The 20,785-nt window shown below is 44.5% G+C and overlaps 1 long non-coding RNA gene across 1 annotated transcript in view; it reads left to right on the top strand.

Annotated features, from left to right (window-relative positions):
• Window positions 1-1,462: 1,462 nt before the first annotated feature.
• LOC137632903 (uncharacterized) overlaps window positions 1,463-20,785 on the top strand; it is a 40,787-nt gene continuing 21,464 nt past the window's right edge. Inside the window, exon 1 of the long non-coding RNA XR_011042134.1 lies at window positions 1,463-1,582. This is a non-coding gene — a long non-coding RNA (uncharacterized lncRNA). The remainder of the gene's footprint in view (window positions 1,583-20,785) is intronic.

Consider the following 20,785-nt stretch of genomic DNA (forward strand, 5'->3'; position numbering starts at 1 on the left):
TGCAAATATATATTTTCTTATATCAATATTTTTTTTTTATGGCCTTCCAAAAAAAAAAAATGGCATACCCCTTTACAAGCGAAACGCCCACTAAGGTCAGAAAAATTTTCTAAGTGTAAAATATGACAGTTTCTGATTTCAGGATTTAGGAATATACTATAGGTGAGCCATGTTGTGTTGTCTGTTATTTTGGCAATTTGTGCTCTCTCTCTCTCTCTCTCTCTCTCTCTCTCTCTCTCTCTCTCTCTCTCTCTCTCTCTCTCTCTCTCTCTCATAAAAAGAATGAAATTTCATGCAGCTGCTTCTATTAATAGGTTGATGTCCCCCTAAGCCTACTTTTAAAATAATCACAATGTTAAGTAAATGGAACATATTTTCTTAGTTTATTTTTTGTTGATGATCAACATTACTCAAAAACTACTGAACCAATTTCAACGAAACTTGGTGAACATGTTGGGTATGACCCAAGGACTTATCCATTTGGTTTATTTGTTTGCGAACATTACTCAAAGACTACAGACCCAATTTCAACGAAACTTTGTGGATATGTTGGGTATGACCCAAGGACAAAACCATCAGGTTTATTTGTTTGTGAACATTAGGCAAAAACTACTGAACCAATTTCAACGAAACTTTGTGGATATGTTGGGTATGACCCAAGGACAAAACCATCAGGTTTATTTGTTTGTGAACATTAGGCAAAAACTACTGAACCAATTTCAACGAAACTTTGTGGATATGTTGGGTATGACCCAAGGACAAAACCATCAGGTTTATTTGTTTGTGAACATTAGGCAAAAACTACTGAACCAATTTCAACGAAAGTTGGTGGATATGTGGGGTATGACTCAAGGACAAATCCAATCTACATTGAAGCAAATATGTTGAAGTACAAATACTGCGGGCTGTCCAACGACAAGAGCCCGTGTCATGTTATAGGCATGGCAATCTACATGAATGAATGAAGTACAAATAGGCAGTGGAGTTGAGAGTAAAATAAGAATGTTTGTCGTAGCGAAGGCATGATTTGGTACATTGAGCATCCTCTACAATTTTGCTGTATTCTAACTCACCAATTCGGCTATGGATGACCGGAACCTTGAAGTATGCTTTAGAAGTATATCCAGTTGGGGTGATTTCACTACATTACAATACATATATACGCTTTAACTCCATTATTTTCAAACCACGATAAATTTACACTAATTGTTAGTAACAACAATTCATTTCAAGGGAATATCGTGAAATTCTGATGTTTGTTTACTTCTTGAAAGGTAGTACATTTTTGAAATTTAATCTACGTGAATATTATTTCATATGTTTACAATAGTAGATGAAAACAAATTTAATATATTTTACAATAAAAACTCAAAATTATAATGATAATAAAATATCTAATTAAATATGCTAATATCAAGTTATTCTATAATTTATTTTAGTAAAGATGTACTTAAATATGAGTCTTGAAGTTGACAAGCGTGTGTATTGTCTTCCACTTATCTTGGCCGTTCGTAATAGTTTTGTATAATTTAAGTGTAAAATATCTCAAGATACGTGTACCTTCGTGTATTTTTCTATAGTGGTAAGATGTGAATGTGAAAACTTAACTATTTTTTTTATATATGTAGACATTTAAGTACAAATCGCATTTTGCTGAAAAATCCAGAGCTCTCGAAAGTCATTTCCGACAAGATTATTTCCGATGTAACTGATGATCATAATCATATAATATATATATATAAAAAATAGAAGATTTGAAGACCATAAATTGATATATTTAAAGAGTAGATTCTTTTTTTTTTTGTCTCCAGCAATAGGCCTACAATTATGCTATTCCTTACAACGGTAGGTCTAGTTTATGAAGATTAGTGACATGGTCAATTCCTTAAACGTATGGGTATTATTACAGTTACAGTCGGGATAACATTTATTAATTAAAAATACTTTAACAATGAAGTGTGTATATTTGTCATTTTGTTGTATCATAGAAATATTAGTGCATCGTAGCCTAGGCTGGCAAATCTTTGGTATAACTTTACCCGTGTGGTGCTCGGCTAATAAGGTGTAGGATGTACTATATATGAATAAAAGTCGGTAAAGTTTTACTGTATTACAGATTCTTATTTCGAACAGGAAATATATTTTTTCCTGTAGTAAATGACGTAATTTGACCAAATTTGACCTTCATTTCAACTGCAAACAAACAGAACAACCAGTTCGACTAACTTTAAGTAGCCGAACTGGTTGTTGTTGTTGCTGTTGAAATGAAGGTGAAAACTGATTAAATCACGTTACTTACTACAGGAAAACATGTATTATTCCAATTTGGGTTCGCTTCCCTCACCAGAAAACAAAAAGATCAAAAGGTAATGTTGAGCTATGCACGCTAACATTACCAATGTTACGCTAATGTTAGCACTGTTATGATAACATTAGCAACACTATATATAACGGTTCTCATTCTGCCACTGGCTCGCTTACGCTCGCAGGAAAATAAAACATCAAGCTCGTATGTACTGGCAAGCAGTAATGTTGACCTGCGCACGCTAACATTAGCAATGTTACTCTAACATGCAATGTTACGCTAACATTAGCAACGCTAAATATAATGGTTCTTGTTCTGCCACTGGCTCGCTTATGCTCGCAGGAAAATAAAACATCATGCTCATATGCACTAGCAAGCGGTAATGTTGAGCTGCGCACGCTAACAAAATAGTAAAACTTACATATTAAAATTAAAGAAATTAATGACTTACTTTTATGACCGCGATGACAAAACTTGTGGGTCACCGGGGTGTTGTGACTGTGAGTCTGTGACGTCTTAACTTCTTTGTCTTAGTTTAGTACTGCACTTGGAACACTGTAAACGTTGGGCTATTACGATATGAGATGTAAGAAAATTATCAACATTGGAATTCACCAAAATACTTTCAAGTATGAATTACTGCAGTCGTTACAATTTTCTAAAAATTCCATCGTAAAATACACAAAAAGACGTCACTTGAACTAACAAAGACCTGACTTGGACAAAGGTTTCCACGGAAAAGGGATTGTTGGAAGGTGGGTGTAGGGAAATATTAACCCCCTTGTGCAAACTTTCCATACGTAAGTGTTCGTGATTGGTTAACGGAAAAGCAACAGAGTCTAGAGATTAAACATGAATGAACCAGAATGGGAAACTTGTCCAGAGCAAGTATTTATGTGAAATCTGGGTGTGACAAGGTAATAACAAAATGTATAAAAGTAATATAGCCAGATAAAATGGAGTGTATGAAGAATAATATTTAATGGGAATATAAAATGAGATTTTTAAATATTAAACTTAGCCGGTGAATATATATATAGCTTATGTCTCCGACGGTCGACAGATTCCAAAAACTCGCGAGCGATCGCCATGAAGGCTGCCGGGTGTGCCCACCAGCGCCGACTATCGGCCAGATACCGCATATACTTCTCCATAAGTTCAGTTCTTCTCTGTCGGTGGTAGTGACAGCATTGGTTCCGCTCGCGCTTAACCTCTAGTTTCTACTGATTGGTGAAGTACTTGTTCATGGTTTTATGGCTTTCGCCGTGTTGGATTATTCTCAAGCAATACGATCTTCAAAAGAAATGCTTTTGAAAGGAGAGAAAAATTTTTTATCCTTGCTTTTTTAATCTCTCTCTGGATTTTCCATAGAGAAAAGATGGGCGACCCTTCCCTCAGTGTACGGAAGTGTGTTAAAGGCTTTTAGTAATTATTTTATCACTTTATAAATTATTGTTGATATTTATAGATTTACCTCTATATATTTTATATCTCACCCGCCTTTATTAGGCCTCTTCGATTCCCTTTCCATTTATACTAAACACCGAGATAAATTTTGTTTTTCAATATTAAACTTACCCGATAATCATGTAGCTGTCAACTCCGTTGCCCGACAGAATTCTATGGAGGGATACGCCAGCTATCACAATACTAGAAGGGGGTGTATTTACCAGCGCCACCTGTGGCCAGGTACTCAAGTACTTCTTGTTGACACCTCCTCAATTATTCCTCTGTCGTGCTTCCGGCAAGACGTTCTGGGATACGCTTATGTTCTTGGAGTATTTTCACGACTTTGGTGAAGTATTTCTCTTTGATTTCGGCTGTCGCTTTACTGGAAACTTCTATATTAGCTTAGTTAGCTTTTGGAATTAATTTGATTATTTATGATGACGAAGAGAGTATGAACTCTCGTTCACCTTTCAATGGCCGACCCTTCCCTTAGACGGAAGTGTTGGTGTCTAAGAGAGTATAGACTCTCTTTCTTAATTTTGCTTCCTAATAGTAGGCGGTCTTTTCTTGGTACCGAAGTTAATTAACATTGAGCCCGTCATTTCGGTTTTACCTGTTAACATATTATGCTATTTCCGCCACAGAGTTTGAAAGAATTTCTTTGATAGTCTCGTACTGTTTTCAAAGTTGAACTAACGTTTTGTTTTGTCTCTGCAGTTGTTGACGTTCAGAACGTTCAACTTGCACTCTATCGTTACGATAGAGAAAGAATGTTCACGGTTTCACGTTGCAGTAAGAGTAACCGTGTCTAGCGTTTTGTTCATTCTTTCTTAACTTAATGGTTTTGATCCTAATAAAGGAACTTTTCAGTTTTTTCCTTTAACAATAATATGTTTTAACGATATATATGATTGGGCTCTTCTCTCAGGTTCTAAGTCAAGAGAGAGAGAGAGAGAGAGAGATAGAGACGTAGGGAGAAAGAGGATAAACGTTTCATTCAAGCCTGCCAGGCGTACGAGTAACGTCTTTATCGTTTTTGCTCTTCTCCCTAGTCTCTTTAGGGGAAGAAACTAAACGTTTCTAGAGTGATCTAGTGTTTAGTCTCTTTCCAGCCACTGAATTATCTTTCATTAGATTTTTCTGTTACATTGTAATTCTGTTTTCGCAATTACTAACTTTTGAGAAAGGATAGAATTGCGTGTTTCAGGTACAAACCACTTAAAGTTTCGAGTTCAGTGAAATAAGTGCAAACAGAAATCAAAGTGATAAGTGATTAGCGCAAAGTATGTCAGTGTTGTGCGTGAGGGTACTTTTGTGCGCGCCAGTCGTCCTCCCAGTCCGGGACCTCTTGCAAGCTCCCAAGCCCAGGGGAGAAGCAATGTCGAAGGGCAGAAGGGTTCAGCAGGCCTTGATCGGCGCACAGAAGTATCCTCGGTGGTTGTGGGCGTGTCTTACCGAGACCGTCACTCCCACCCGCAGACGATTGAGCCCTTATTTTGCTCGTCTGCAGAAGAAATTTAGGGGAGAAAACGCTGGTCTCAGGTCTCAAGACCTTTTAAACGTAAAGTCCAGACCTATGCCAGACGTACGAAGTTAGAGTTCACAGTCATTGGGTTAGCTCTGACTCTCCTCAGTCAGTTGAATGCACTCCGCCTAAGAGGAGTAAGGTTCTGCCACAACAGAGCTCGACTGTTAAGGCTTTACCTCAGCCTACTGTAGTTTCTGCCGACCCCAAGTGGACTCTACTACAGTCCATGCAAGCACTGCTTTCGGACTTGATGCGTGAGTGTCGGGCTGAGAGTGTTGCGCCTCCGCCTCCGCCTACACTCCCTCCGCCTATGCTCGCTCCGCCTGATCGCAGTACCACCTGCCAGGCGTACGATGTTGTGGACTCTACTACAGTCCATGCAAGCACAGCTTTCGGACTTGATGCGTGGGTGTCGGGCTGAGAGTGTTGCTCCTCCGCCTCCGCCTACACTCCCTCCGCCTACACTCGCTCCGCCTGATCGCAGTACCACCTGCCAGGCGTACGATGTTGTGGACTCTACTACAGTCCATGCAAGCACAGCTTTCGGACTTGATGCGTGAGTGTCGGGCTGAGAGTGTTGCTCCTCCGCCTCCGCCTACACTCCCTCCGCCTACACTCGCTCCGCCTGATCGCAGTACCACCTGCCAGGCGTACGATGTTGTGGACTCTACTACAGTCCATGCAAGCACAGCTTTCGGACTTGATGCGTGAGTGTCGGGCTGAGAGTGTTGCTCCTCCGCCTCCGCCTACACTCCCTCCGCCTACGCTCGCTCCGCCTGATCGCAGTACCACCTGCCAGGCGTACGATGTTGAGCCACGTGCTGAGTTTGCTGTTCCCAGTGGTGTTCAGCCTCCGTCTTCCTTAAGGCAACCTTTACAATGGGATCAGGAGGATTATACCTCTCTTCCTCCGCCTCCACTTGCTGCTCCACCAGTGATGCAACACTCGGCTGAGGTACAACAACCTCTCCCGTCCATGAGTCAGTCTCATCAGCTCTCGCTGTAGCGAGCTCAACCCTCCACAAGGCAAGCACCACACACCTTAGCCTTGCGCCTCAGGAGCTTCAGCTTGCGAGACATTTACCTTGTTCTGCGCAGCCTCTTCCTCATCGCGCTCCGCTCACACCACAGGAACTGGAACTTGCTACTCCGCTTCCGCCAACCGCTCAGCAAGCGCAACCCTTGGGTTCAACCACTCATGCTAGGAGTCAGCCTCCTCCACCCATGCGCCTTCCTTCTGCTTGTCTTTTATTCAGCCTTTGCAGACTGAGCCTCAGGTGTTCCCTCAACAGAGTCTTGAAGAGGAAACCACAACTATTGTTGTTCCAGCTCGTTCTGACTCTGCTGTTCACCATACCTCCATTTTCAAACCATGGCAAAAATATGAATCATGAGTTATGAATGTAAGGTAAACATTATGTTGATTTTTAAACCCCATGCAAGCATGCATAAAGGACTCTAGCACTGGTCATGGAATTTCTGAGAAATGTTAAACGCCATGCACACGCTCTGCTTTCCTTACAGCAGGCTCTGCTTACAGCAGGCTCTGCTTACTACATGCTCAGCATACAGCATGCTCTGCATTCAGCATGCTCTGCATACAACATGCTCTGCATACAGCATGCTCTGCATTCAGCATGCTCTGCATACAACATGCTCTACATACAGCATGCTCTGCATACAGCATACTCTGCATACATCATGCTCTGCATACCTTACCGCATGCTTCTCAGTCACACATCTTGGGTTGTTGCCAACTCACTAGACTGTCAAGCAGTTTCATAACGTTGCCTTCTAGTCTGCTGCTTTTGCACCAGTGAACCCTCACTCAGAGAACTTAGCTTTTCTAGGATAAGGTCCCTGTAGATGAGAAAGTTCTTTTCTCCCTCCTTCTGATATTCCCTTGAGGACTCTGTCATTTGGAGGGAGCCTTTAGCTGCATAACCTCTTATGGACTTTTATTTAAGCATAACATGCTTCCAGGGAAGGTTATGGTTCCACTTCAGTCGCTAATCCCGTCTGTTACCACACCTGCTCCCATAGACCTTGAGCTGTGTTGCATGACATGCAGTCCAAGCTTAGTCCTTGTTAGAGGAATTTTTGTTTACGGAGTCAATGTGTCACGGGGAAGACGTTCAACAACCAACAGAAGTGACTTGTTGTGACGCAGTGCGGCAACCTCAGCAACCCGTTAAGGAGTTGTCTGTACGACCCAGACAGTCTAGACAGATTCGGGTTGTCACTGTACTTCCTCGCTTGCCCATGATTGACAGTTCACAGACTGTGCAGCAGTATCATGATCTTGTGTCCGGCTCCGTCAGACGACTGGCTTTTAAGAGCTCCCACAAGTCGTCGCTGTCTGGAGATTTTCAAATGGACTATGGATCTGACCAAGGAACTGGGCCTCCTGGTCAATTTTGAGGAGTCTCAGCTCGTTCCATCCCAGACCATTGTCTCCTTGGGTATGGATCTTCAGAGTCGAGCTTTTCGGACTTTTCCGTCGGCCCCAAGGATCTTCCAAGCCCTAGAATGCATCCAGAGCATGCTGAGAAGGAACCGATGCTCAGTCAGGTAGTGGATGAGTCTAACAGGGACACTTTCATCGCTGGCCCTGTTCATCGTGTTAGGGAGACTCCACCTCCCCTCCCTTCAGTATCATCTAGCTGCTCACTGGATAAAGGACATGACGCTAGAGACGGTCTCAGTTCCTGTTTCCGAAGAGAGGAGGTCTTCTCTCGCGTGGTGTAAGAACAGCTTTCTTCTCAAGGAAGGCTACCTTTGGCTGTTCAGAAACACGACCGCCGTCTCCTCTCGGACGCATCAGACACGGGCTGGGGTGCGACTTTGGACGGACAAGAATGCTCGGGAACATGGAATCAGGAGCAAAGGACACTTCACATCATTTGCAAGAAGTTGTTGGCGGTTATTCTGGCCTTGATAAACTTCAAGTCCCTCCAGCTTAACAAAGTGGTGGAGGTGGACTCTGACAACACCACAGCCCTGGCTTACATCTTCAAGCAGGGAGGGACTCTTTCGTGGAAGTTGTTCTAGATCGCAAGGGACCTACTCATCTGGTCTTTAGATCGAAAGCTAACTGGTAACGAGGTTCATTCAGGGCGGTATGAATGTCATGGCAGATCACCTCAAAGGAAGGGTCAGGTCATCCCCACAGAGTGGACCCTTCTCAAGAATGTTTGCAACAGACTTTGGGCCCTGTGGGGTCAGCCAACCATAGATCTGTTCACTACCTCGATAACCTAGAGACTCCTGTTGTATTGTTCTCCGATTCCAGACCCAGCAGCAGTTCACGTGGATGCTTTTCTGCTGGATTGGTTCCATCTCGACCTGTATGCATTCCCGCCGTTCAAGATTGTCAACAGAGTACTTCAGAAGTTCTCCTCTCACTAAGGGACACGGCTGACGTTGGTTGGCTCCGCTCTGGTCCGCGAGAGAATGGTTCTTAGAGGTACTGCAATGGCTGGTCGACATTCCCAGGACTCTTCCTCTAGGAGTGAACCTTCTAAGTCTACCTCACGTAAAGAAGGTACACCCAATCCTCCACGCTCTTCGTCTGACTGCCTTCAGACTTTCGGAAGACTCTCAAGAGCTAGGGGCTTTTCGAAGGAGGCAGCCAGAGCGATTGTCAAAGCAAGGAGAACATCCACTCTCAGAATCTATCAGTCTCAAGGGGAAGTCTTCCGTAGCTGGTACAAGACCAATGCAGTTTCCTCAACCAGTACCACTGTAACCCAGATTGCTGACTTCCTGTTATATCTAAGGAAAGTAAGATCCCTTTCAGCTCCTACGATCAAGGGTTACAGAAGTATGTTGGCAGCGGTTTTCCGCCACAGAGGCTTGGATCTTTCCACCAACAAAGATCTACAGGACCTCCCTAGGTCTTTTGAGACCTCAAAGGAACGTCGGTTGTCCACTCCAGGCTGGAATCTAGACGTGGTCCTAAGGTTCCTTATGTCATCAAGATTTGAACCTCTCCAATCAGCCTCTTTTTAGGACCTCACATTAAAAACTCTTTTCCTCGTGTGCTTGACAACAGCTAAAAGAGTAAGTGAGATCCACGCCTTCAGCAGGATCATTGTTTTCACATCTGAAACGGCTACATGTTCCTTGCAGCTCGGTTTTTGCTAAACGAGCTTCCTTCACGTCCTTGGCCTAAGTCGTTCGAGATCCCAAGCCTGTCCAACTTGGTGGGGAATGATCTGAAAAGAGTACTTTGCCCAGTTAGAGCTCTTAGGTACTATCTAAAAAGGTCTTAACCTTTACAAGGACAATCAGAAGCCTTATAGTGTGCTATCAAGAAACCTTCTTTTCCAAGTTCTAAGAACTCAGTTTCTTACTATTCAGGCTTCTGATTAGAGAAACACATTCTCGTCTGAAGGAAGAAGACCTTGCTTTGCTGAAGGTAAGGACACATGAAGTGGGAGCTGTGGCTACTTCAGTGGCCTTCAAACAGAACCATTCTCTGCAGAGTGTTATGGATGCAACCTATTGGAGAAGCAAGTCAGTGTTCGCATCATTCTATCTCAAAGATGTCCAGTCTCTTTACGAGTACTGCTACACCCTGGGACCATTCGTAGCAACGAATGCAGTAGTAGGCGAGGGCTCAGCCACTACATTTCCATAATCCCATAACCTTTTAACCTTTCTCTTGAATACTTTTTATGGGTTGTACGGTCGGCTAAGAAGCCTTCCACATCCTTGTTGATTTGGCGGGTGGTCAATTCTTTCTTGAGAAGCGCCGAGGTTAAAGGTTGTGATGAGGTCCTTTAGTATGGGTTGCAGCCCTGTATACTTTAGCACCTTTGAGTTGATTCAGCCTCCCAAGAGGAACGCTGCGCTCAGTAAGGAAGACGATCTTATTAAAAGCAGAGTAACGGTTCAAGTCGACTTCCTTACCAGGTACTTATTATTTCATTGTTATTGTGGATAACTGATTATATGAAATACGGGATACTTAGCTATCCTTTAGTCTTGTACACTGGTTTTTCACCCACCCCCCTGGGTGTGAATCAGCTACATGATTATCAGGTAAGTTTAATATTGAAAAATGATATTTTTATTAGTAAAATAAATTTTTGAATGTACTTACCCGATAATCATGATTTAATCGACCCTCCCTTCCTCCCCATAGAGAACCAGTGGACCGAGGAATAATTGAGGAGGTGTCAACAAGAAGTACTTGAGTACCTGGCCACAGGTGGCGCTGGTAAATACACCCCCTTCTAGTATTGTGATAGCTGGCGTATCCCTCCATAGAATTCTGTCGGGCAACGGAGTTGACAGCTACATGATTATCGGGTAAGTACATTCAAAAATTTATTTTACTAATAAAAATAACATATTTTTGTTTAGAAGCGACCTATGCCTATTCTTTGTAGGCAGTACGGACTTGGAAAGCGAAGTTAAACAATGTTGAGCCCATTCAACTTTTATATTTTCAGAGGCCTTATGGTGCTCCGTTAAAAAGCCCTCTTTGCCTATGTCGAAGAATGCGTTGTCTTATTTTATTAGACTATTGATTAGAGAGGCACACTCTCATTTAAGTGAGAAGGATCGTAATTTGCTTAAAGTTAAGGCTCATGAAGTTAGAGCGGTAGCAACTTCAGTAGCATTTAAACAAAATAGATCCCTTAGAAGTATTATGGACGCGACCTTTTGGAGAAGCAAGTAGGTGTTCGCTTCATATTACTTGAAAGATGTCCAGACTCTTTATGAGGACTGCTACACATTGGGACCATTCGTAGCAGCGAGTGCAGTAGTGGGTGAAGGTTCTACCACTACATTCCCTTAATCCCAATATCCTTTTAATCTTCTCTTGAAATTTTTAATCTTGTTTTGGGGTTGTACGGGAGACTAAGAAGTCTTTCGCAATCTTTTGATTTGGCGAGTGGTCAAAATATTGTTTCTTGAGAGCGCCCAGATTAAGGGTATTGATGAGGTCCTGTTGTAGGGGTGTTCACCCTGATTATAACAGCTCCTAGAAGTCTTTCAGCATCCTGAGAGGATCGCTGGGCTTCATAAGGATAGTGGACTAATGAGTCAGAGTATTCATCAGAGTCAGCTTCCTTATCAGGTACCTATACTTAAGTTTGATTTTTGAATATTTGTCAAAAACTCTTGAGCATATACGCCTTTATTGTTTTAATACTGGTCTCTACCCACCACCATGGGTGTGAATCAGCTATATATATATATATTCACCGGCTAAGTTTAATATTTAAAAATGATATTTTCAATTTAAAATAAATTTTTTAATATACTTACCCGGTGAATATATATAATTAAAGGCCCTCCCTTCCTCCCCTACGGACTGAGAAGAACTGAACTTATGGAGAAGTACAGTATATGCGGTATCTGGCCGATAGTCGGCGCTGGTGGGCACACCCGGCAGCCTTCATGGCGATCGCTTGCGAGTTTTTGGAATCTGTCGACCGTCGGAGAGGTAAGCTATATATATATATTCACTGGGTAAGTATATTCAAAAATTTATTTTAAATTGAAAATATCATTTTATAAGGTATCGGATAATAAAACGAGTAATACTGGGGTCAAACGTAATATGTATACAAGGGTATTACATAAAAGGGATAGTATAGTTGTACTGGTTCAAGTCATATGCTTGAATAAGGCGGGTGAAGTTGAATAGTTAAATTTGACGGCTAGAGAAGAAATCCTATCGGTGGAGGAGAGGTTTTTATGCAGAAGGTTGAAACGCGCTAATGTACAAGCGAACGAATGAGAACGACTACAACCGACAAGTAGAATGACAAAAAATAAATGAAAAACACTGCTAATGTTAGCATGTTACGCTAACATTGCCAATGTTAAATTGCGCAGCTCAATATTACCGTATTTTTTCATGAGACATAACCTTTGCAACGGCGCCTCCAAAGTTTATCCTCTTATACTGTTTTGTCATTTCCTCCGTTTATTAAACATCCAAGAAGGTAATGTATAGAGAAGAAAAGGCTTGTTTTACCATTATATACCGTTTCCCCAGTATGTTTTCCCCACCCAAAACTCCGAGTTCCCACTGGGGGTTCCCCATTATCATAGGATATAGATATATATACAGTATATATATTTCTGAAAGTTTGCATTTGCGACGGGAACGGGTGTCATTTTCGAAGAGAGCGGAATTTTTTCTAAAAAAAAGTAGTTTTTTTCCTAGGTTACATTACTGTGTAATACAGTACATTAATGCCTAAAAGTGTAATAGGTATCCATACTGGTAAATATATACTTTTGGGTGTACTTTTTTTACTTTTTTTAGAATGATTTATTGTTAATTTGTTCTCTTCAGTTATTTATTTCCTTATTTCCTTTATTCACTGGGCTATTTTTCCCTATTGGAGCCCCTGGGCTTATAGCGTCTTGCTTTTCCAATTAGGGTTGTAGCTTGGATAGTAATAATAATAATAATAATACTGTATGTATGATAACGGCCACCTGTATGTATGATGACAGACGACTAAGAATATGGCAGTGTAAGGGTTTCGCAGCCCCCACTCCTGTTAGGTAGGTAGGTAAGGACATGGCTTGTAGGTTAGGTTAGGTAAGGAAGTTAAGGCTTGTTGGTGTCCATTTTCTATACATGCGGGAGGAACTGGCCACTGATATACAAAGGCTCCAACATACTTTAATTTCTAGCTAAATACATGAACCATATATTTTTCAATATTAAACTTACCCGATGATCATATAGCTGTCAGCTCTGCTGCCCGACAGAAAAAACCTACGGGCGGAATACGCCAGCGATCGCTATACAGGTGGGGGTGTACATCAACAGCGCCATCTGTCGAGCAGGTACTCAAGTACTCGATGTCAACACAGAACCAATTTTCTCTCTGTCGTGCCACCGGCAAGACCTACTGAATACGCTCTTGTTTTCTGGATTGATTTTCACGTTATTTGGTGAAGTATTCATTTCTGGTTATTAGCTATCGCTGTGCAGAAGTTATCTTCAATACTTCCTTGCATTCTTTTTTGGATTTTGGATTACAGTGATACCTCGGTACTCGACCATAATCCGTTCGAGATCCGTGTTCGACCTCCGATTTGTTCGAGTACCGAATTTTTTTTCCCCATAAGAAATAATGGTATATATTCTATTCCGTTCCCAAGCACTCGAACAGGCCCAAAATATTAATAAAACGTGTACCTAAACAACAATAATTATCTAAATGTGTATGAAATTGGTCAGAAAATCCTATAAAACAATTTTAAACCATTTACTGTACTAAAATAAAACAATTTTAAACCATTTTCTGTACTGTAGTGAACATACCTTTGAGCAGCGGTTCGATGGCATACAGGGATGGATGTGGAGAGGATGGAAGGGGGAGGTTACTGCTTGGAAGGAGAGTCCCCTTCCATGATGTGGCGGGGTAGTTCTCCTTCAGGAGTTGTTTCTCTCTCCAATGAAAGGGTGGGCAGATCTATTTCAGGGGTTTCTTCTCTTCTTTGTCTCTTCTTTGGAGGAGAAACAGGCTTTGATGTAGCAGCTTTCTTTTCTTTTGTGAAAAACTGGTCTATTGTTAATTGTTTCTTCCTCCTCTGCAGTATTCTTCGAAAATGATACATGACACTATCATTAAACATATGCACTGCCCGGTTTGCTACTGCAATTTCTGGGTGGTATTTTTCAGCAAAAGCCTGCACATCTGCCCACTTGGAACAAATTTCATTGATGAGAGAACTTGGAACATCCTCCCTTACCTCATCCTCTTCTGAAGATTCCTGCTCCACAATCAGATCCTGCTGCTGTTGTTGTTGCAGGTGCAACAATTCCTCCACAGTCAACTCGGTAGAATGGCTTTCTACAAGCTCATCAATATCATCCTTGTCGACCTCAAGCCCCAAACTCCTGCCCATGACAACAATTTCCTCAACGACATCAGTGTCATCAGAAATTACAGGGGTAGCAGTGCTTGGACCCGCCTCTGGTTGGAAACCTTCAAACTCCCTCTCTGTGACACATGATGGCCACAGCTTACGCCAGGCAGAGTTCAATGTCCTATAGGTCACACCTCGCCAAGCTTGGTCAATCATGTTAACAGAGTTGAGGATGCTGAAGTGTTCCTTCCAGAATTCCTTTAGGGTCAACTTCGTGTCACTGGTCACTTCAAAACACTTTCTGAAAAGGGCCTTGGTATAGAGTTTTTTGAAGTTTGAAATGACCTGTTGGTCCATGGGCTGGAGTATGGGAGTAGTATTGGGGGGCAAGAATTTGATTTTGATAAAGCTGTATTCTTCTTTCAAGTCATCCTCGAGACCTGGAGGATGTGCAGGAGCATTGTCCATAACCAGAAGACATTTCATTGGCAAGCTCTTTTCAATGAGGTAAGCCTTAACCTGGGGGGCAAACACTTCGTTTATCCACTCAGTAAAGAATTGTCTTGTGACCCAAGATTTAGTGTTCGAGCGCCACATAACTGGTAGTGCACTTTTACAAATATTATTTCGTTTGAACACCCGGGGGTTGTCCGAGTGGTACACTAACAAGGGTTTGATCTTGCAATCGCCACTTGCATTTGCACACAGCAACAATGTTAGCCTATCTTTCATTGGCTTGTGACCTGGCATCTTCGTCTCGTCCTTGGTAATGTACGTATTGGCTGGCATTTTCTTCCAAAATAACCCAGTCTCATCACAATTAAAGACTTGTTGTGCGATCAAATTTTGTTCATTTATGTACCGATCGAATTCCCCCACGTATTTATCGGCTGCAATTTGATCCGAACTAGCTGCCTCCCCATGCCTAGTAACACGATGAATACCTGTTCTATTACGAAACTTTTCAAACCAACCCCTGCTCGCTTTAAATGTAAATGAATCACTTTCACTGGTACTCGGACTTTTCTTCACTAATTCTTCATAGATATGCAACGCTTTTTCACAAATGAACGCTTCACTAACACTTTCCCCGGCCAACTGTTTTTCTTTAATAAATATTAAAAGCAACTTTTCCATCTCCTCAATCACTTGTGGCCTTTGCTTAGTTACCGCCGTAACTCCCGTTGCAACATTCGCCTTCTTAATCATTTCTTTATGCTTTAAAAACGTAGAAATGGTCGACTTCGCCATTCCGTATTCTACCGCTAAATCGGACACTCGTACACCATTCTCATATTTCGCTATAATTTCCTTCTTCAACTCGATCGTTGTTCGCACTGTTTTCCTCTTCTCCTTCCCCTTAACACTCATTACTTTCTTGGGACTCATTATGAAAGCTAAAAAAGCAATTAAAAGCACTGAAAATCACTAAATCACAACGAATGCTGATCGCGCGTTGTCTGAGTGACGCTCTCGAGAGAACTGATGCTTCCCGAACAAGCGAGAGTGGCCGAGATGGCGCGATCATCACAAAGCCCATGCGGTCGTCACGTGTTCGGCTGGTCGAGTACCGAATTTTTGGTCGAGCACCGCAGCAAAAATTTCTCGAAAATTTTGGTCGAACTCCGAATTGTTCGAGTATAGAGTCGTTCGACTACCGAGGTATCACTGTATTTGTTGACGACTTGGATAGATTTTGAATTCCCCCCTTTGACTAATTCAAGATGTCTGACCCTTCTCAAGTCCCCAAGTACAGGAAATGTAGCGCTAGGGACTGTTCAAGGCGTCTTCCGAAGGCCTCTATCGATCCGCACACCGTTTGTTCCAATTGTAGGGGTAAAGCCTGTCAATTGGAAGATCGATGTGAGGAATGCGCTGGGCTTTCGGAATTCGGGTTTCAAGAATTCCTGAAATATGCACGTAGGCTAGAGAAGGATAGGATCAGGAGGAGTTCGTCTCGCTCAATTGATTTTTCCTCTCCCCATGCCCCTCAACCTATTCCTTCCCCTGTAGTGGTTGCACCCAACCCCCCTGCTAGCTCTCATCAACCTTCCATGGCAGATATGATGCGTGCCATCCAGACTCTAGGTGAGAGAGTCGAGACATTGGCGAATGACCGCAATCAACTCATGGCTGACGTCAGAGAGTTGAAAGGTAAAAGTGCAGTGGGAAGTGAAGTGAGTGTCAGTGCAGTGAAAAGTGTCAGTGTTACGCATGAGGGTGCGTCTGTTCGTGCCTGTCGTCCTCCCAGTCCGGGACCTCTTGCAAGCTCCCAAGCCCAGGGGAGAAGCAATGTCGTACGACCAAAGGGTTCGACAGGCTTTAATCAGCGGACAGATGTACCCTCCGTGGTTTCGGACGTATCTCACATAGATCGTCCCACCCACAAGAAGACGAGTGAGCCCGTTCATTCCTCGTCTGCGGAAGAGGTTTCTCGTCAGAAACGATGGACCAAGGTCTCACGGCCTCTTAAGCGTAAGGTCCCTTCCGAGCTAGTCCAACGGCCCAGGTGTAGCCACTGGGTCAGTTCGGACTCGCTGCAGTCCTCCGACGACTGCACACCTCCTAAGAGAGGCAAAGTGGTACCGCAACAGGCAGTAACTCCGTCTGTTGCCGCACCCGCTGTTTTAGACCCTCAGTCACAACGGACAGTACCTCCGTCTGTTGCCGCTTTTGTAGACCCTAAGTGGTCTTTGCTGCAGTCTATGCAGACTCAGTTAGCTGCTGTTATGCAGGAGTTTCGTGCGGAGAAGGTTGTCGCTGCACCCGTTAGCCCACAACCTGCCACGGTTGTGCGCCCAGCAGACGCTGAGGCTGCCTGCTCCCACACGCCAGCTGTGAGAGCTCCTCCACCCATGCGCAGTCGACCCTGCCAGATGCATGCTGACGTTCACAGACGCACGGAACCCTCCGTTGCCGTGCGTGAGCTACCACAACAACAGGAGGGTGGAGTTAGGCTGCCGTGTTTTGACGCGGTGCGTCAGCCTCCGCAACCCACGGTGGTCTCCGCTATCCTTCCACAGTCGGAAGTAGACTCTTTGCGCACCCACTCAGCTTTGGTTGTCGCCAGTTCTCAGACTGACCAACAGTGGCATGATGTTGGGTCCAGTGCAGCCACGCATGCACCCGTGCTGCCGGACTCAGCCGTCCAGCCCACTCCGTTGCTCCTTCCTCCTCAACATTCAGACGATGGTATCTCTGATGATGACGAAGCTGCACATCTTGACGACCAACACTCGGACATCGAAGAACCCAAGACCTCGCCTCCCTCCTTAGACTTTAGGAAAGTGCTTGCGCTGTTCAAGGATTTATATCCGGATCAGTTTGTGTCTGCAGCACCACGCTCGCCTCCCTCTGAGTTCGCTTTAGGCATGCAGTCAGCAGCACCTGCCTTTACGAAGCTCGTACTCGCTCGCTCGTCCAAGAGAGCTTTAAGGGTACTGGGAGAGTGGTTGCAGTCCAAGAAGCAGCTTGGGAAGACATCCTTTATGTTTCCCCCGGTCAAGCTTGCTTCCAGATCTAGCGTCTGGTATGCAACGGGAGAAGTTCTCGGCTTGGGAGTTCCTGCCTCTGCCCAGGGCGACTTCTCAAGTTTGGTAGACTCTCCCCGCAGGCTGGCTATGAGACGCTCCAAGATTTGCTGGACTCCTTCGGATATGGACCATCTTATGAAGGGAGTTTTCCGCGCATTCGAAGTCTTTAACTTCTTGGACTGGTGTTTGGGAGCGTTGAGCAGGAAGACCTCCCCTTCTGATAAGGAAACTTCCATGCTCATCATGTCCTGCATGGACAAAGCCATTCGGGATGGTTCTAGTGAGCTTGCGGCTTCTTTCGTGTCTGGGGTTCTCAAGAAGCGAGATCACCTTTGCTCCTTCTTGTCAGCTGGAGTCACCCCATGTCAAAAGTCGGAGCTTATGTTTGCTCCACTCTCGAAGTGTCTCTTCCCTGAAGAGTTGATCAAGGAGATTGCTGCCTCCTTGATCCAGAAAGACACCCATGACCTGGTGGCTTCATCCGCACGCAAAGCCACCCCTTTGCCCTCCGTACCTAGACCCAGGATGGACACTCCAGCGTCAAGGTTCATTCCGCCCTTTCGTGGCAGAGCCTCCAGCAGAGGAGGTGCTCGTGCCGGAAGTCAACGTGGGAGCAAGAAGAAGGGTTCCAAGTCCTCTAGAGGCAGAGTCTGACTGCCACCTTCTTCAGACAGCAGTGGGAGCCAGGTTCAAGAACTACTGGCAGGCCTGGGAGAACAGGGGCGCAGACGCACAGTCTGTGAAGTTACTCAGGGAGGGATACAAGATTCCATTCTTGCGCAAGCCCCCTCTAGCAACAACTCCCATCGACCTCTCTCCCAGGTACAGAGAGGAGGACTAGAGACTAGCTTTACAGCAAGAGGTGTCTCTCTTACTACAAAAGGGAGCGGTAGTCATAGTCCGGGACCATCAATCCCCGGGCTTCTACAACCGCCTCTTCTTAGTGCCGAAGAAGACAGGAGGGTGGAGACCGGTGCTAGACGTCAGTTCTCTGAATGTCTTTGTCACAAAGCAGACGTTCACCATGGAGACGACAAAGTCGGTTCTAGCATCGGTCAGGAAGGAAGACTGGATGGTCTCGTTAGACCTAAAGGACGCTTACTTTCACGTCCCCATCCACCCAGATTCCCAACCTTTTCTAAGGTTCGTTTTCGGGAAAGTTGTATACCAGTTCCAAGCCCTGTGCTTTGGCCTAAGCACGGCACCGCTAGTTTTTACCAAACTGATGAGGAATATTGCCAAATTCCTGCATTTAGCAAACATCAGAGCCTCCCTCTATTTGGACGACTGGCTTTTAAGAGCTGCGTCAAGTCGTCGCTGTCTGGAGAATCTACAGTGGACTCTAGATCTGACCAAGGAATTGGGTCTCCTGGTCAATATAGAAAAGTCCCAACTCGTCCCATCCCAAACTATAGTATACCTAGGGATGGAGATTCAGAGTCAAGCTTTTTGGGCTTTTCCGTCGGCCCCCAGAATCAGTCAAGCCCAAGAATGCATCCAGTCCATGCTGAAGAAGGACCGATGTTCAGTCAGACAGTGGATGAGTCTGATAGGGACGCTTTCATCACTGGACCAGTTCATCGCGTTAGGGAGACTCCACCTCCGCCCTCTTCAATTTCACTTAGCTGCTCACTGGAGCAAGGACAAGACGCTAGAAGCGGTCTCGGTTCCTATTTCCGAGAAGATGAAGTCGTCTCTGACTTGGTGGAAGAACAACATTCTCCTCAGGGAGGGTCTGCCACTGGCTGTTCAGACCCCCGACCACCTTCTCTTCTTGGACGCATCGGACACGGGCTGGGGTGCGACATTGGACGGTCGGGAATGCTCGGGCACGTGGAATGCGGTTCAAAGCGAGTTACACATCAACTGCAAGGAGCTACTGGCAGTTCATCTGGCCTTGAGAAGCTTCAAGTCCCTCCTTCTAGGCAAGGTGGTGGAGGTGAACTCCGACAACACCACAGCTCTGGCGTACATCTCCAAGCAAGGAGGGACTCATTCGATGACGTTGAACGAGATCGCAAGGGACCTCCTCACCTGGTCAAGAGATCGAAACATATCCCTAGTAACGAGGTTCATTCAAGGCGACATGAATGTCATGGCAGACCGCCTCAACCGGAAGGGTCAGATCATCCCAACAGAGTGGACCCTTCACAAGAATGTATGCAACAGACTATGGGCATTGTGGGGCCAGCCCACCATAGATCTGTTCGCAACCTCGATGACCAAGAGGCTCCCAATTTATTGTTCACCGATTCCGGACCCAGCAGCAGTTCACATAGATGCCTTTCTTCTGGATTGGTCCCATCTAGACCTTTATGCGTTCCCCCCGTTCAAGATTGTCAACAGAGTACTGCAGAAGTTCGCCTCTCACGAAGGGACAAGGTTGACGTTGGTTGCTCCCCTCTGGCCCGCGAGAGAATGGTTCACCGAGGTACTGCAATGGCTAGTAGACGTTCCCAGAACACTTCCTCTAAGAGTGGACCTTCTGCGTCAGCCGCATGTAAAGAAGGTACACCCAAGCCTCCACGCTCTTCGTCTGACTGCCTTCAGACTATCGAAAGACTCTCGAGAGCTAGAGGCTTTTCGAAGGAGGCAGCCAGAGCGATTGCTAGAGCTAGGAGGACATCCACTCTCAAAGTCTACCAGTCGAAGTGGGAAGTCTTCCGAAGCTGGTGCAAGTCTAAATCAGTATCCTCAACCAGTACCTCTGTAACTCAGATAGCTGACTTCCTTTTATACCTAAGGAAGGAAAGATCCCTTTCAGCTCCCACGATCAAGGGTTACAGGAGCATGTTGGCAGCAGTCTTCCGTCACAGAGGCTTAGATCTTTCCAACAACAAAGATCTACAGGACCTCCTTAAGTCTTTTGAGACCTCGAAGGAGCGTCGGTTGGCCACACCAGGTTGGAACTTAGACGTGGTACTAAGGTTCCTTATGTCAGCAAGGTTCGAACCACTTCAATCAGCCTCTTTAAAAGATCTCACTTTGAAAACTCTTTTCCTCGTCTGCTTAGCAACAGCTAAAAGAGTCAGTGAGATACACGCCTTCAGCAGGAACATTGGATTTACATCTGAAACGGCTACATGTTCCTTACAGCTTGGTTTTTTAGCCAAAAAC

This window comes from Palaemon carinicauda, chromosome 42, assembly GCF_036898095.1.
Source record: "Palaemon carinicauda isolate YSFRI2023 chromosome 42, ASM3689809v2, whole genome shotgun sequence".
In the NCBI taxonomy this organism is placed as follows: domain Eukaryota; kingdom Metazoa; phylum Arthropoda; class Malacostraca; order Decapoda; family Palaemonidae; genus Palaemon; species Palaemon carinicauda.